Here is a 9,710-nt window from a genome sequence, read left to right as displayed (position 1 = left end):
ACCAGCAGATTTCCACTGTCAAATGGGAAGGACAAAGCACAATTATTAGGAAGGAAAGGAGTTTTTCTGAGTCAGTGTTGTCAGTTTCCTACTTCTGAGGAATCTGAGGGCTGAGAAATGGAAAAGGAGCTCTCATGTTGGACAAGTCACTGAGACTGCTGAGCTGTAACTTGGAATGCACAGTGCTTCTGCAAGCAACTTCCTAAAGTGCTTTCGGCCTCTGCTCTGCTTTTGACAGAAGCAGCATCAATTCTGCTGGACCCATATGTTTTCTCTTGATCTGCCCTTTTCCATCTGCCAAAAGAAAAGTTGCCCAGTTAGTGCCCTGCAAACAGGCAGGTTTCTCTCAGGCCAAAATGAGTGCACAGACATCCGCATGGAGTGCTGACAGGAAGTCATGACTGGTTTTCTGATGTTGAGTCTACTGTTTTGAAATCAGAAAATGTGGTGTTGAAGTCATCGTTAGCCTTTGAGAGGGAAACAGGAGAAAAATCGATAAACTTGTTGCTAAAAATGAGCTGCTTCAAACTGAGGTTGACCACCTTCAAAGTCTTGTCAAAATTTGGGTGATTATGAAACAGTCAGTTCACCGATTACCCCCATCAATACTAGACAATGCCCGCAGTATAAAGGCATAAACCCCTCCCAGCCCCTCCAGGAGCCCTCGAATCCCATCCTGGTCTCACAGAACACTCCCAACTTGCCCTCAAACCCTCCAAGGCCCCCAGACTGCCTCCCAGACCCACAAACCCCACAAGATGCCCCGAACCCCTCGCAGTTACCTCCAGCCCTCCCAGGACCCCTCAGACCCTCTCCTAGTTGCACCCTTCCCCTCGAGGACGCCCCCAAACTCCCTCCCACTCCCTTCCCACACTCCAACGATTCCCCAAAACCCCTCACAGTTGCCCCAATCTCCCCAACCTCCCTCCCAACCCCCCAAGCTCCCCCAAACCCCTTCACACTTACCTCCACGACCCCCAACCCTTTCTCAGCCTCCTCATTCCTCCCCAACCCCCCTCCCAGTTGCCGGCCCGTCCCCAGGCTCGGGTGAGGAGGTGCCCCAGGCTGACGGGCCCGCCCTGCCAGGGGCGGTTCCAGCAGCACGTCGGGAGCCACCCCCTGCCCCCAAAGCTCCCGCCCGCCCTGGAGCCGCCTCAGCTGCCCCTGCAGGGGAGAAATCCGGACCGGAGCAGAGCAGGGGGTGGGGCCGGGCTGGGAGCTCGATGGACGGGGGCACTGGGAGAGCAGGGGAGAGACCGGGATGGGCTGATGGGGCACTGGGAGAGAGGGGAGACACTGGGATGGGCTGAGAGGGCACTGGGAGAGAGGGGAGAGACCGGGATGGGCTGGGGGGCACTGGGAGAGAGAGGAGACACTGGGATGGGCTGAGGGAGCCCTGGGAGAGAGGGGGGAAAGTTTTTGCCCCTTTCCTGGGCACTGGAACACCCTCTGCACCCCCTTTCTTGGCCATGCTACCTCTCCCCTCCCACGCCATGAACAGGTTCTGGGGCTCCCTCGTGGGTCGCAGCCAATAGAACAGCTCTGCTGGAATGACGTCATTGCCAAATTGAGCTGCGCCCCTCTCCTCGCGCCGGTGAGTCATCCAATAGAACGTCGATACTTCTGCGGGGGCTCCCCAGAAAGCTCTTGCAGCCCAAGGAGTGCCCAGGTTAACAAACCCAACTGCACCACAAAGCCAAAGCGTCCAGGCTTTGTTTCCTGGAGATATGGGCTGTTGTTTCCTGTTTTCAGACCTGCCTCCCAAATGCCAGCACGACTCCCAAACTTGCAGACAAATAAAGACTCCTGCTGCAAAGGCGCCAGCACATAAAGCTCTTGCTACCCATGGAGTGCACAGACTGACACACAAACTGCACCAGAAAGCCAAAGCTTCCAGTCTTTCTTTCCTGGGAATAAGGGATGCTGTTTCCTGTTTTCAGACCTATCTGCCAACTGCCAGCCCAACTCCCAAAATTCCATATGGACGAAGATTACTCCCACACCAAAGGTGCCAGCATAGAAATCTCTTGCTGCCCAAGGACTGCCAAGGCTGACAAACCAAACTGCTCATGAAGCCCAAGCTTCAGTCTTTCTTTCCTGGGGATAAGGGCTGTTCTTTCCTGTTTTCAGACTACCTCCCAACTGACAGCCCTATTCCCAAAATTGCATACAGACGAAGACGATACCACACCAAAGGTGCCAGCATAGAAAGCTCTGCCTGCCCAAGAGGTCTCCAGGCTGACAAACCGACTGCACCAAAAAGCCAAAGCTTCCAGTCTTTCTTTCCTGGGCATAAGTGCTGTTGTTCCTGTTTTCAGCCCTGCCTCCCAGCAGCCAGCCCAACTCCAAAAATTGCATACGGACGAAGATTCCTCCATGTCCACAGGTGCCAGCACAGAAAGCTCTGGCTGCCCAAGGAGTTCCCAGGCTGAAAAACCCAACTGCAAAAAAACCCCCCATAGCATCCAGTTGTACTTTCCTGGGATAAGGGCTGTTGTTTCCTGTTTTCAGCCCTGCCTCCCAACTGCCAGCCCGACTCCCAAAATTACATACAAACAAAGATTCCTTGATCAACAAAGCTGCCAGCACAGAAAGCTCTTGCTGCCCGTGAAGTGCCCTGGCTTGCCCATCAACTGCACCACAAAGCCAGAGCTTCCAGGCTTTCTTTCCTGCCGATAAGGGCAATCATTTCCTGTTTTCAGCCCTGCCTCCCAACTGCCACACCCGACTCCTAAAATTGCATGTAAAAACAGATTCCTCCCACACCAAAGGTGATAGCACAGAAATCTCTTGCTGCTCATGGACTCCCTAGGCTGACAAATAAACGCCACCACAAAGCCAAAGCTTGCTGGCTTCTTTCCTGGCGATAAGGCTGGCATTTCCTCTTTTCAGACCTGTGTCCCTACTGCCAGATCGACTCCCAAAACTGCAAACGAAGGAAGATTCTCCCACAGCGAACATGGAAAGAGAGAAAGCTCTTGCTCCAGGCTTTCTTTCCTGACGATAAGGGCTGCCAGTTCCTGTTTTCAGCGCTGCGTCGAAATTCTCAGCCCGACTCCAAAATTGCATACAGACGAAGATTCCTCCCCACACCAAAGATGCCAGCACAGAAATCTCTTGCTCCTTGTGGAGTCTCCACGCTGACAAACCAAGTGCACCACAAAAAGCCAAAGCTTCCCGGCTTTCTTACCTGTCCATAAGGGCTGTCATTTCCTGTTTTCAGACCTGCCCTCCCAACTGCCAGACCGACTCCCAAAATGGCATACAAACAAAGATTCCTCCACACCAAAGGTGCCAGCACAGAAAGTTCTTGCTCCCCATGGAGTGCCCGGAAGGACACACAGCTCCAACACAAAGCCAAAGCTTCCAGGCTTTCTTTCCTGCGATAAGGCTGTCGTTTCCTCTTTTCAACCCTGCCTTCCAACTGACAGCCTGACTCCCAAAATTGCACACAAACAAAGATTCCTCCCACACCCAAGGTGATAGCAGAGAAAGCTCTTGCTCCCCATCGAGTGCTCACACTGACAAACCAACTGCACCACAAAGCCAAAGCTTCCAGGTTTTCTTTCCTACGGATAAGGGCTTTTTTTCCCTGTTTTCAGACCTGCCTCCCAACTGTCTGACAGACTCCCAAAATTGCATATAAACAAAGATTCCTCCCACACACAAGGTGCCAGCACAGAAAGCTCTTGCTCCCCATGGAGTCTCCAGGGTGAAAAACCAACTGCACCACAAAGCCAAAGCTTCCAGGCTTTCTTTCCTACTGATAAGGGCTATTTTTTCCTGTTTTCAGCCCTGCCTCCCAACTGACAGACCGACTCCCAAAACTGCATACAAAGACTCCTCACACTACAAAGATGTCAGCCCTGAAAGCTCTTGCTCCCCGTGGAGTTTCCACGCTGACAAACTAACTGCACCACAAAGCCAAAGCTTCAAGGCTTTCTTTCCTGCCAATAAGGGCTGGCATTTCCTGTTTCCAGCGCTGCATCCAAATTGCCAGCCCGACCCCCAAAATTGCATACGGACGAGGATTTCTCCGGCACTAAAGATGCCATCCTGGAAACTCTTGCTGCCCATGGAGTCTTAAGGCTGACAAACCAACAGCACCACAAAGCTAAAGCTTGCTGGCTTTCTTTCCTGTCCATAAGAGCTGTCATTTCCTCTTTTCGGATTGGTCTCCCAACTGCCAGAAAGACTCCCAAAATTCCATGTAAACAAAGATTCCTCCCGTAGCAATGATGCCAGCACAGAAAACTCTTGCTCCCCAGGGAGTCTCCAGGGTGAAAAACCAACTGCACCACAAAGCCAAAGCTTCCAGGCTTTCATTCCTGACGATAAGGGCTGTCAGTTCCTGTTTTCAGCCCTACCTCTTAACTGACATATCGACCCCCCCAAATTGCATACAAACAAAGATTCCTCACACAGCTAAGGTGCCAGTACAGAAAGCTCTTGTTCCCCATGGAGTCTCCAGGCTGACAAACCAACTGCACCACAAAGCCAAAATTTACAGGCTTTCTTTCCTGGGGATAAGGGCGGTTGTTTCCTGCTTTCAGATGTGCCTCACAACTGACAGCCCGACCCCCAGAATTGCACACAAACAGAGATTCCTCCCACACCAAAGATGCCACCACAGAGATGTCTTCCTCCACATGGACACCTCACGCTGAAAAACCAACTGCACCCCAAAGCAAAAACTTGCTGCCTTTCTTTCCTGGCGATAAGGGCTGTCGTTTCCTGTTTTCAGACTAGCCTCCAAACTGTCAGCCCGACTCCAAAAACTGCATATAAACAAAGACACCTCCCACACCAAAGAGGCCAGCACAGAAAACTCTTGCTCCCCATGGAGTCTCTAGGCTGACAAACCAACGGCACCACAAAGACAAAGCTTTTAGGCTTTCTTTCCTGGCGATAAGGGCTGTCGTTTCCTGTTTTCAGACCTGCCTCCAAATTCTCAGCCCGACGCCCAAAACTGCATACGGATGAAGATTCCTCCCACACCAAAGATGCCAGCACAGAAAGCTCTTTCTGACGATGGAGTGCCCAGAATGACAAACCAACTGCACCACAAAGCCAGAGCTTCCAGGCTTTCTTTCCTGCCGATAAGGGCAATCATTTCCTGTTTTCAGCCCTGCCTCCCAACTGCCACACCGACTCCTAAAATTGCATGTAAAACAGACTCCTCCCACACCAAAGGTGATAGCACAGAAATCTCTTGCTGCTCATGGACTCCCTAGGCTGACAAATCAACTCCACCACAAAGCCAAAGCTTGCTGGCTTTCTTTCCTGGCGATAAGGGCTGGCATTTCCTCTTTTCAGACCGGTGTCCCTACTGCCAGATCGACCTGTGCAGGCTCCGAGCATTTTTCAGCCTTCCTTCGCAGGGCATTCTCACCCTCTGAAAAGCTGAAAGGCTTTAACATCTGGATACGCGCCTGCAGCTGTGCAAATTAATGTAGTTTCTTTTAGGAAATGAAGGGGAAGTTTTCCTGTTGTGAACCTAAATACCGAGTCTACTCTGCTTTTTCAATCAGGTGACGAAGCTTATGGAAAAAAAGACCAAAGGCCTCAAGGTGAGTACATTCTACCGAGTTCTGCTTCTCTGGGATCGGTTTGGGAAAATCACGTGAAATTCTAAAAAAGCTTCTCTCCGTGTTTTCTAGTTGTTTTTTCAGCCTTGGTGTAAGTTTCATGTAGAAAAGGGCATAGAATTATTAGAACAGACAAACTAGACTTTCTCGGGAGAGATGGAAGAAAAGTCTGCTGATTGCAGTTCTGCTTTTCTTGTCTTCCCTTCGACTGTCATTTTCTCTCCCCTGCTGTTCAAATAGGCAGCAATTAATTGCTCTGCTGAAGAGTTTGCTGTACTAAGTGTCTGTCAAATTGATGCCTTCAACTCAAGATAGCACCTGCTCCTTAGTTACAAAAAGTTCCTCACAGGAAATTTTCAGGCGTGCCCATAAATCTCCTCGCTGTTTGTTTGGGAGAACAGGGTTTTCTCGTCTGTAACAGAATAGTTGTGGCATTTGCTATTGAATGCTGGTGGCAGTCTAGTCAGAAGAAGACCCCGTGCTTCACTAATTTTCCCTTTTTGTTGTTGGGGGTGACTTCTTCCCAGGGATGTTATTCTTGACCCCCCCGGGGCAAACAGAGGTGTCAGCGTCAGGAGCCATCCTAACTGAGGCCCTGGTAGGTAAGTGCTTTTTGTGTGACTGGACGGTGAAGCTGTCTGTGGGAATGACCTGGCTATTGCTCAGTGTAGTCCTAATTAAGGTGTCTTTTACTCCATGTTCCCAGGCTGCCTCTTTTCCTTCGGTCGCTGTGGACACTGTGCCGGACGCCTCTGGCAGGACTAACCCTGGGGCTTTTATGTCCAGCGTGCTGTGCTGTGTGCCTGCAGGTCAGAAAAGCTGGGAGTGCAGTCCCTCTGCTTTGGTTGCGGTGTCTCTTTGGGAGTTCTTTCGGAGGGCAATGAGAGAGCGATTTGGTTTGAAGGGGACCTTTAAAGGGCACCCTGTCTTCCGTAGGCAGGGGCACCTTCCACTCTCATCCCCGGTTGGATGCTGCAAGTCCCATCCAGCCTGGCCTGGAACACTTGCAGGGATCCAGGGGCAGCCTCGGCTTCCCTGTGCGGTGTGCTCTAATAGCTCTCCACTGGCATCACGAAAAATGTTGTCAGCACCTTTTGTGCGACGATGGTAAGCGGGACCCGGGTGAAAATTGCCTTCTCTGAGGTGCAGAGGGAAATAATTCTCCTTTGAAGTCAAATGTATTGGGTTTTGCACGAGTCTCGTCTGCCTTCTGTTTGAATTGCTTTCTCTTCTCGGCAGTTATTTTAAATTAAACTTTTATTTTGTGTCTCCCCCTTCAGCATCCTGTACAAGACAAAGCTACCTTTCTTTCCTCGTGGGAATGGACCGGCCGGGCTTTGGCAATCTGGCCCCTCGAAAGACTAAAGTGACTTCTTCCAGCAGGGGAAGACTGAAGCAAGGGGTGCCAGGAAGAACTGGAGTCTCTGGAGAATGAAAGCTGGAAGCGTGCCCCCGAAAATCCCCAGCCCCGCGTGGTCAGTGGTCTGACTTGCACGGACCGGTGGCCTTGGCCAGGAGCGGTCCTGTGGGAAGCGCCTTTGCCCAGGCTGTAATTTTAATTTCCCTTGGATGCTTGGCAAAGCCCCTCTGGGGGAGCCCCGGTGCCTGGCAGGAGCAGAGCGGGCTTCCAGGGAGGCATTCACCCCGGTCAGCGTCAGGAACCATCCTAACTGAGGCCTCGGTGAGTGCTTTTTGTATGACTGGACAGTGAAGCTGTCTGTGTGAATGACCTGGCTATTGCTCAGTGTACTCCTAATTAAAGTGTCTTTTACTCCGTGTTCCCAGGCTCCCTCTTTCCCTTCGGTCGCCGTGGGTGTGCCGGACGCCTCTGGCAGGACTAACCCCGGGGCTTTTATGTCCAACGTGCTGTATGCCTGCAGGTAAGAAAAGCTGGGAGTGCGGTCCCTCTGCTTTGATTACTGTGTCTCTTTGGTAGTGATTTTGGAGGGGAATCCCAGAGCGATTTGGTTTGAAGGGGACCTTCAAAGGCCACCCTGTCTTCCGTGGGCAGGGACACCTTCCCCTCTCATCCCCGGTTGCTCCAAGTCCCGTCCAGCCTGGCCTGGAACACTTGCAGGGATCCAGGGGCAGCCTCAGCTTCCCTGTGCAGTGTGCTCTAATAGCTCTCCACTGGCATCCTGAAAAATGTTGTCAGCGTGTTTTGTTGGACAACGGTAAGCAGGACCTGGGTGAAAAGGACATTCTCTGAGGTGCTGGGAGAAGGAGGACTCGTGCGGGCACCTCCAGAGACAGCGGGAACGGGAGCGTGCTGCAGAGAAGGAAAATTCCAGGGGGTGGGTGCTGAGAAATTTGTCCTTCCCTCGCCCTGTGCTCTGCACTTAGCAATGGGTCAAGTGCAGAAGTTTCCTGGGGACCCTGGAAAATGATGCCGGGTCTGCTAAGAAAAGTGGGGCCAAAAGAGCAGGACCTGGGTCTGCGAGCGTGGGAGAAACAAGGGACGGGTCATCCTCTGCCTCCGGGAGGGAGGGCAGCAGGAAAGGCCACGGACTAAAGCACTGAAGTGCCGTTCCCCAGGGAGCCCCTGCCCAGCACTGAACTTGCTTCTGGCACTTGCTGTCCCTTTCCCAGCGGAGCCGAAGCGTCGGGTGCGGGTGCTGGGGGGATGGAGCTGCCAAGGACAAACTGGGAGGGTGTTTGCGAGGGAAGGGGGGAGAAGGAGCTCTTGACGTGCTTTTTTTACTTCTTCATCCCACAGAATTGCCACGAGAGGAAATACTTCAGAGGGGCTTCCCTCCAGATAAGCCCTGAACGTGCCAGGAGGTTTCAACCGGGAGGAAAGGAGCTGTGGAAGAAAAGCAGCCTAAAAATAGCCAGCGGGGATCGTCAGGTTTTCCAGGCAAGAAGAACAAGGAGAGAGATGAGGGAATCGGGTTCCAATTCCTAATGATTTGGTGGGTGCAGGAATGATTTCTGTGTGTTTTCCAGTCCCTTTTGATTCCTGAGATGATTTTAAAATGATGGCTTTAGCAATCAACTAAATCGGAGATGTTGTTTTTGAGAGGAAATGGTGCCAAATAAATGCAGAGTTTTGGGTCAGTTTTTGGGATGATTTGGGTCAGTTTTTGGGGTCAGTTTGGGGTCACTGTTTGGGGTGATTTGGGTCAGTTTTGGGTCAGCTTTTGGGATGATTTGGGTCAGGTTTTGGGGTCAGTTTTGGGTCAGCTTTTGGGGTGATTTGGGTCGGTTTTGGGTCAATTTTTGGGGAGCACTGGGTGTTACTGGGGGTTGTTGAGGAGCACTGGGTGTTACTGGGGTGCACTGGGGAGCACTGGGTGTTACTGAGAGTTGTTGGGGAGCACTGGGAGGGAAGATGAAAAATAAAGAGAATAAAAAAGAAACGAAATAAAAAAAGGAAATATAAAAACCAAAAGAAAATTAAAAAAAAAAAAGGCAAAAAACCTAAAAAGGAAATAAAATGAAAATGAAATAAAAAAGAGAAAAAAAAAAAAAAAAAGAAGAAACCCCTTCTTGGGCACCCCGTTTCCTCTCCTCCCGGCCCCCGAACCGTAAATTGCGGGGTCATCACCCCTAAAATGGCGGACTTCCGGGACGGGGCCTTGGAGGACTTCCGGTCGCTCTCTACTTCTGGTGACCGAGTTTACCCCTCCTCGCTAATTTCTGCGCCTTCACCCCAAAAAATCTTCATGTTATTCCCCCCACACACACCCCGGGAGAGACGGGAGGCCGCGAGTCCCACCCTGCCGCCGGAACCGGACCTTAACTCGAGCAGGGAGCGCTGCACCGGCACGAGAGCCACTGCGCATGCGTCGCCGGCCCCTCTCCTGGCTGCCCTTACTTACCACGTGATCGCCAGCGTCTTGCCAACGACTGCGCATGCGCCGGTCTCGCCGCCTTGGCTTCCCCCTCACCCCGCCGCCCGACCGCCCGGCTTCGCTTTCTTACTGCGGCTCCCCCTCCACTTTTTCGGCTCCCTGGGGTTCCCCCACCCACATTTTGGGGTCCCCGTCTCAAATTTTAGGGGTGATGAACACTCACCTAATAATGGTGCAGGCCTCATCATCACAGTGACCTCATAAAGGACAGACATGTCATAATGGTACAGGTCTCCTCATAGCACTGACTTCATAAAGCCCAGACATG

At 51.9% G+C, this 9,710-nt stretch overlaps 1 long non-coding RNA gene across 1 annotated transcript; it reads left to right on the top strand.

The window, feature by feature from the left end:
* The first annotated feature begins 7,681 nt into the window (after positions 1-7,681).
* Positions 7,682-8,645, top strand: LOC135408727 (uncharacterized). The gene is made up of 2 exons (XR_010427801.1): positions 7,682-7,882; positions 8,305-8,645. It is a non-coding gene; the product is annotated as an uncharacterized LOC135408727 (long non-coding RNA).
* The last annotated feature ends 1,065 nt before the right edge of the window (positions 8,646-9,710 follow it).

The sequence above is a fragment of the Pseudopipra pipra genome, unplaced genomic scaffold (assembly GCF_036250125.1).
Source record: "Pseudopipra pipra isolate bDixPip1 unplaced genomic scaffold, bDixPip1.hap1 HAP1_SCAFFOLD_57, whole genome shotgun sequence".
In the NCBI taxonomy this organism is placed as follows: domain Eukaryota; kingdom Metazoa; phylum Chordata; class Aves; order Passeriformes; family Pipridae; genus Pseudopipra; species Pseudopipra pipra.
This window is presented reverse-complemented; position numbering and strand designations above follow the sequence as displayed.